Source organism: Triticum urartu, chromosome 6A, assembly GCF_056163025.1.
Source record: "Triticum urartu cultivar PI428250 chromosome 6A, HENAU_Tu73, whole genome shotgun sequence".
NCBI lineage: Eukaryota > Viridiplantae > Streptophyta > Magnoliopsida > Poales > Poaceae > Triticum > Triticum urartu.
Window position 1 is genome coordinate 155,696,875 of NC_141878.1, and position 8,292 is coordinate 155,705,166.

Genomic DNA, 8,292 nt, shown 5'->3' on the forward strand with positions numbered 1-8,292 from the left:
AAATCATTTAACCCGAGTAGAAGAGAGTTCAGAGTCCCAGAGTAAGGATCGAGGAGTAAAAGATCCTAATACCACCCAAATGGTGACGTGGGCCCGTAAGACACACAGCCATGTTAGTAAAAGTTTTGCAATGTCTAGACTCGACTTCGGCCAAGGAGTGTGGAAGGAGGATTCCTACAGGCAGTCGGCTCTGATACCAACTTGTGACGCCCCCGATTTGACTGTACACTAATCATACACGCAAACGTGTACGATCAAGATCAGGGACTCACGGGAAGATATCACAACACAACTCTACAAATAAAATAAGTCATACAAGCATCATATTACAAGCCAGGGGCCTCGAGGGCTCGAATACAAGAGCTCGTTCATAGAAGAGTCAGTGGAAGCAACAATATCTGAGTACAGACATAAGTTAAACAAGTTTTCCTTAAGAAGGCTAACACAAACTGAGATACAGATCGAAAGAGGCGCAGGCCTCCTGCCTGGGATCCTCTTAAATTACTCCTGGTCATCGTCAGCGGGCTGCACGTAGTAGTGGGCACCTCCCGAGTAGTAGTAGCCATCATCGACGGTGGCGTTTGGCTCCTGGGCTCCAACGTCTGGTCGTAGCAATCGGGTAGAGAGAGGGTGAAAAGAGGGAGCAAAGCAACCGTGAGTACTCATCCAAAGTACTCGCAAGCAAGGAGCTACATTACATATGTATTCATTGGTATCAAATGGAATAAGGGTATCATATGTGGACTGAACTGCAGAATGCTGGAATAAGAGGGGGATAGCTAGTCCTATCGAAGACTACGCTTCTGGTAACCTCCATCTTGCAGCAGGAGAAGAGAGTAGATGGTAAGTTCACCAAGTAGCATCGCATATCATAATCCTAATCGATGATCCTCCCTTCGTCGCCCTGTGAGAGAGCGATCACCTGTAGTATCTGGCACTTGGAAGGGTGTGTTTTATTAAGTATCCGATTCTAGTTGTCATAAGGTCAAGGTACAACTCCAAGTCGTCCTGTTACCGAAGATCATGGCTATTCGAATAGATTAACTTCCCTGCAGGGGTGCACCACATTTCTCAACACGCTCGATCCCCTTTGGCCGGACACACTTTCCTGGGTCATGCCTGACCTCGGAAGATCAACATGTCGCAGCCCTACCTAGGCACAACAGAGAGGTCAGCACGCCGGTCTAAATCCTATGCGCGCAGGGGTATGGGCCCATCGCCCATTGCACACCTGCACGTTGCGTGGGCGGCCGGAGAGCAGACCTAGCAACCTCCATTACAAAGGAAGTTGCGTTACGCGGTCCAACCTGGCGCGCGCCGCTCAGTCGCTGAGGTCACGAAGGCTTTGGCTGATACCACGACGTCGAGTGCCCATAACTATCCCCGCGTAGATGGTTAATGTGTATAGGCCAGTGGCCAGACTCAGATCAAATACCAAGATCTCGTTAAACATGTTAAGTATCCGCGAACGCCGACCAGGGCCAGGCCCACCTCTCTCCTAGGTGGTCTCAACCTGCCCTGTCGCTCCGCCACAAAGTAACAGTCGGGGGCCGTCGTTAATCCAGGCCCACCTCTACCGGGATGGAGCCACCTGCCCCTTCAGCCCCCATCTCCGAAACAGTATCATAAGTAATGTAACAGTATAAAGTATATAGCATATGCCCGTGATCACCTCCCGAGTGATCACGGCCCGGTAGTATAGCATGGCAGACGGACAAGAGTGTAGGGCCACTGATGAAGTGCTAGCAACCTATACTAAGCATGTAAGATCGCAGGTAAGGTATCAGAAGTTGTAGCAACAATGGCAGGCTATGCATCAGGATAGGATTAACGGAAAGCAGTAACATGCTACACTACTCTAATGCAAGCAGTATAGAGAAGAATAGGCGATATCTGGTGATCAAGGGGGGGCTTGCCTGGTTGCTCTGACAAGAGAGACGAGTCGTCAACACCATAGTCGTACTGGGTAGCAGCGGCGTCGGTCTCGGTGTCTAGCGAGAGAAGAGGGGGAAGAAACAATAAATATCAAGCAAACAGATGCATAGCGATGCATGACATGACAAGTAGCGGTGCTAGGGGTGCCCTAACGCGGTATGAGGTGGTACCGGTGAAGGGGGGAAACATCCGGGAAAATATCCCCGGGGTTTCGCGTTTTCGGACAGATGAATTGGAGGGGGAATGTTGCGTGTTCGCTATGCTAGGGATGCGTGGCGGACGAACGGGCTGCGTATCCGGATTTGTCTCGTCGTTCTGAGCAACTTTCATGTACAAAGTTTTTCCATCCGAGCTACGGTTTATTTTATATTGATTTTAAAAGATTTAAATCATTTTAGCATTTATTTAATTATTTTAATTCAACATTATCCAGAATAGTGTTTGCTGACGTCAACATTATTTTAATTCAACATTATCCGAACAGGGGTGTTGACTGGTCAAACTGACGTGTGGGTCCCACATGTCATAGGTTGAAGACTAATTATTTTATTAGCATTTAATTAGTAGGTTTAATTTGAGTTGATTTGTGATTAGATTAATCTAATTATGATTAATTAACTTAATTGATTAATTGATTTATTTAATTAATATTTATTTATTTTTACTTCATGTATATATTTAATTTTTTTAATGTTCTGGGGCCGGTGGTCCCCGGCTGTCATAGGCCCATGGCCATAGCGGGCACGGGCGCCGGGTGTGGGCGCACCCGAGCCGGCACTCGCCCGCAGGGCGGGGCGAGACTGCCGGGGCACCAACGACGGGGGAAGCCGGCGCGGCCAGCCGGGACCATGGCGGGCGGAGGCAAGGGGTGGTGCCGGCATGGCCAGTGGCGCGCGGGCGGGCACGGTGGCGCGGCCGCGCGGCCGCGGGAGGAGGAGAGGGCGCGGTGGGCACCAGAGTAGGAGACGGGCATGCGCGGGGAGCGAGGGCGACGAGCGGCCGATCCTAAGCATGGCAAGGGGCAGCAGTGGGGGTGTGCGCGCACGGCGCGGTGGCGGGTCGCGTCCAGGGAGGCCAGCAGCAGCAAGGGCGTGGCCAGCGAGCCGGTGGCGCGGAGCACAGCGGAGGCAGAGCGCGGTGAGCATGAGATGGCACGGCCTCGGTGGGGCAAGGACACAGCGGGCGATGCCGAGGAGCGGTGGTCGCGGGGCAAGGGCAGGGCGCAGCTGCACGGAGGGCAGCAGGTAGAGTAAGCAGCAGCACAGCAGCCAGCGGCAGCAGAGCGAGCAGATAGCAGCGGCATGTGAGGACAGCCAGCGAGGTCGCGATGCGGGCGGCGGAGCGCTGAGTGCGTGCGTAGGGTGACGAGGGAAGAGGATAGAGAGGCCGCGGGCCTCACCGTGGAGCGTAGGGAAATGGCAGCGGGGCTCGAGGAGGATGTCGGGGACATCGTTCCGGCGAGGAGGCAGGCCGTCGTGGTGGCAATGCCAGCGGGGTAGAGGCGGGGGAGGTCCGGCGACGACGACGAGTGTCGGGGCGCGGTGGCGTCATCGGGCTCTGCAGCCCCGATCCAGATGGGATCGGGAGAGAGGGGGGAGTGGGGAACGTGGGTGTAGGTGGGGTGGGGTTGACCGTGAAGTGGGGGGTTATGGGGGAGTGAGGTGGGCCGGCCAGGTGGGTGGCCCAATGGCCTGCTAGGTCGGACCCCGGGGTTTCTTTTCCTCTTTTTTTGTTTTGTTTTCTGTTTTGCACTTTCTTTTCTTTTTCTTTATTTCTTTTACTGTTTTATTTTATGTTCTATTTACTAAAGTTTTATAAAAAAATACAATTTGTTCCTATAATAATGTTACTACTTATGCTAATGCCACAATAACTTGGGCTCCCAAATAAATTAGTTTAATATTTTCTATATTACAAAAAGCATTGGATTATTAGTTATAGCTACTAATTTAATTAGTTTAGTGTATTTGAACATTTTATAAAAACTTGTTTTCTCCACCAATATATTTTGTGAATTATTTGTCAAATTAAGAACATTTTAGTTTTGACCTTTTGAAAACTTTTGTTGTTTGCCATAATTTTAAATTTGAATCGGTTTCTGAACTAACACGAGATTAGCACCAATAATCGAGGTGACGTGGCATCATTAGCAGAGGGTTACTGTAGCTTGATTATCCTGGTGTCACAATATCTATGGATATCTTTGTTTGTTCCTAGTGGGACTAACCCATGTAGGTATTGAAAGTGCAACTCACTCTAATGGATTGCTTCGAATGATCTACATGAACATTGAGCATCCACATCTTCAACATCTACATGAATTCATCATCGACAAAACCCAAGGTTAGTTCATCCCTCTTAGGGGGGATATAAAATCTAGGGGGAGCTTTACTCAAAATATTGAGGTAAAGCAACTCAAATGGTGTGAACACAACAATGCTTTATGTAAAAGTGGTAACCCCACTTATTCTTAAACGATGAGTATGACCTATGATGAAATGTTCTCATTTAACTCCTAAGTCAATATACTCATATATAGATGACCTAGTCATCGCCAATTGCTTTATAGATGCTAGAGTGTTTGTGCATGCTTTGTCACATATTTCACTTGCCATTTTATTGTGTGAGCATGTTGGTTGCATATTTTATTCATTCGAGGACATCCATTTGTTGCTTTGATATTTGGCTCTTTTCCTTTTGCCAAATGGATGGACAAGAATGCCTAAGAACTTCCTCTAGCTATCTATGCTTTTCTCGTCTCAAACTCTATTCATGCTACATCACAAAGTTTGATCAAGTCAGATTCGAACACTCTGTGTGAGGAGCACTCGGAGTCCCCGATTCGTCATAGACTTAAACTTCCAAAACCTCTCTGTGCATTTCGGTCTGACCGAGTTCACTGAGTTGGTCTAGGTTTTCAATCTCGATGCAACCGATTAGAAATTTTCAGTCACATCGAGTTGCAGTAACCGCTTGCGATTCTGCATCTCGATACCACCGAGTTGTTACACTCGGTCACACCGACAGGGTCAGGATATATATACCGACGGGTCAAATTTTGGAAATTTCTCCAAACCCACTCAGCCCGCGCATGTCCTGCTCTGCCGCCTCGGGTTTCCGGATCGTCCTCTCGTCGCCATCGACCTCCCGCCACTGGTCTCCATCGCCGCCAATGGAATTCAACCCCGCCATTGCCGCCGTAGCAAGCTCATCACCGAACTAGGGTATGAGTTCGCATCTGTGTGTTGTTCCTTACTCCGATTCTTAGAAAAAAGGAAATGCCATGTTCTTTACCACGTATGAGATCATCCTGTCCAGAAAAAACATCTCTAGATTAGATTCGATTTGAAAATTTAGGGTTAGGTTTCCGCCGAACTCATCTCGGATCGACCGAGTTGTGGAAATCGGTCTCACCGATTTGGCTTAGGCCATTGCACTTGCACTTTTCGGTCTGACCGAAACTTGCAAATCGGTGTGACCGAGTTCAATTCTCTGTGAAACCCTAGCAATCTCGGAATCACTGAACTGTATCTCGGTCTGACCAATTTCACTAGTTTAGACTCCAAAAGTTACTTCGGTGTCACCGATTTTAACAAATCAGTAGCTCCAAAATGCTTTCTGTGGAAAACTAAAACTAAGTTTTTGACTCATTTTTTTGCAAAATATCTGCACTTTGTGATGCCCATCCATAACTATGCACAGGGTCTGTTGTCAGTTTGCTTGGCCAGAATGTCTGATCAGAGTGATATCCAGAACAAGTCAGAAAAGTAGGTGAACATGAGTGAGGGCACTAGTCCCTCTAGCAACTATGATGAGGGTAGCAATAGCACCCCAAGCAACCTACCCAAAGAAGCTACAAGGACAAGGAGGAAGAGAAACTCTGACTCAGAAGATGAGGATTATGTTGCTGCTGAGGAAGAGGTCAGCTACAAGAAGAAGTTGCTGAAAAAGGAATATGATGCTGCTGCAAAAAGCCAGGATTGCACAAGAAGGCACTTGCCAAGAGAGTTCCAATGTCAAAGGCCAGATCATCAACTCAGGAAACTATGGAGTTCACACTTGAAACCAAAGGAGGCTGGTGAAGGCAAGAATACCATTTCCAAAGTCACTGGGAGATCCTCCATGATGAGAGATCCTGCAGATGATGAAGAAGAATAAGAAGAAGATGTTGCACCAGCATCAAAGACTCAAAAGCTGATGGGAGATGGCATCAAGTCTGGGGCTGCCCCTTCTAAGACCAAGACAGCTCCCAAGGCCTCTGCTCCAGCTCCAAAGACTGCACCCAAGAGGATCACAAGAAATATTCAAGCTGCTGAGAAGAACAAGGACCCAGTGCCTGAAACTGAGATTGATGAAGAAGATGCTGAAGCCCAAGTGCTTAGGAAACTGAAACCCAAGATCCCAGACCATGATGATAGCCATCCAGTGGCAGAAAACATGAAGATCAGAAAGGATGCAGGTCTATGGACACACAATCTAATCCATATGTTGTAAGGAGAAGGACTGCTGTACACTATAGGTTCCATACCAAAGAGCAGCAGGATTTCTATGAGACCATCTTGCTTGATAAGAAGCCCATTGTTTGTGACATGAAGTGGGCAGATTGGAAATACATTGACAACAATGGAAACCATTTTCCAAGAGTGCATGAGAGCTTTAGGCTATGTGGAGTGGACAAGTTTGTGGGTCAGAAGTTGACCAAGTGGAATGATGAACTAATCATGCAATTCTACTCCACAGCACACTTTTATTCTGATGGGAAAATTGTATGGATGTCTAAAGGTACTAGTTACTAGTCTATAGTTGATGAATGGGCACCGTTGATCAATGCACCTGAAGAGCAAGAGGATGACATAGATGTTTATGCCAAGAAGAAGAAGGATCACAACTCTATGGAAAATATGTACAAGGAAATTCCAGACAAAGCCTTGGAAACTCATAAGATGGGCTCTGTCTACTATTTGCTGTCTGGTTTGACCACATTCAACACTATGAGGCATACATTGTTGCCCAAGTCTAGAGATCATAGAATGATCAGAGGTCACTCCATCAACCTGCTGCAGTTGTTTGATGTGCCCCAAAAGTTCAAAGTCATGAGTCTGATTATTGAGACAATCAAGAGGATAACTGCAGATCAGAAGAGGTCATGTGGGTATGCTCCACACATTCAAATGCTTATCAACTCCAAGATGGGCACATGCACTTAACTTTTGGACAAGGAACATCTACCCTTGAGACCAAATTTTGAGGACAACACTATTGTCATGAATGAAGATGATCCCACATTTGTAGAGGCACAAGAAAAGAGAGAGAAAGCAAAGGCTGAGAAAGCTGCAAAGATGCCAAGTGCTGAGGAGGCATCTCAAGTGTTTCTAAAGACTAAGCAAGATCAACTTGGATATCTGATTCAAGCCACCTTGAGGATTGAGAAGGGCTTGGCCACCCCGACTTAGAACCAAGAGAGCTTGGAAAGGATCATTGAAACTAAATTTTATGGTCTTGATTTAAAGGTGACAGAGATGCAAACAGTTGTTGAGCAGCTCCAGGAAGAAGCTGAGGAGAGGAAAGGGCAGGCTGCCACAGATGCCTTTCAGATAGTGCCAAGAGGGCAGAGATCTGCTGCAGTGCCCATGGCTGACACTAGAGAAACTACATCAGCACCTGCAGCCACAGCATCAGTGCCACCTCCAGTTGCCACTCCACTAGCTCCACCAACTTCCATAGATGCATTCATCCTTGGAGTCCTCTCAATGCCTCCTCCCGGAGATCAAGCCTAGAGAGACGCATAGCACTATGCATTTTCATGCTTTTTGGTAACTTGTTGCCAAAGGGGAAGAAAGTGTATAGATCATAGGCTTCGAGAGAGAGAGAGATTCGCTTCTTTTGACTTGTTTGTTTTTGGTTGATACTTATTTGTGTGCTTTCTTGATACTCTTTGTCTATGTGTGTGAGATACTTGTATGATCATGTGTTTGATCATATCCTACATTAATTCTAGTGCTTGAATGATGTTATCTTTTAACTCTCTTATATGATCATTCACTTTGCCTTGGTGATAAGTGCATATTTTTACTCTCTATCATTTTGAGCGCTCCACCAAGATGTATGTGACATGGAAGAGTAACCCGTGATCCTAATTGATTGTGAGTTTGCATTCAGAAGAAAATTTTAAATAATGCACAAATTTAGGGGGAGCTCTTGCTTATCACATACTTCTCAAAGCAACGATGCATTTCAATCGTACTATTATTTGTCGAAGCTTTGATCTATATGTTGTCATCAATTACCAAAAAGGGGGAGATTGAAAGTGCAACTATCCCTGGGTGGTTTTGGTAATTCCTAACAACATATAGCTCA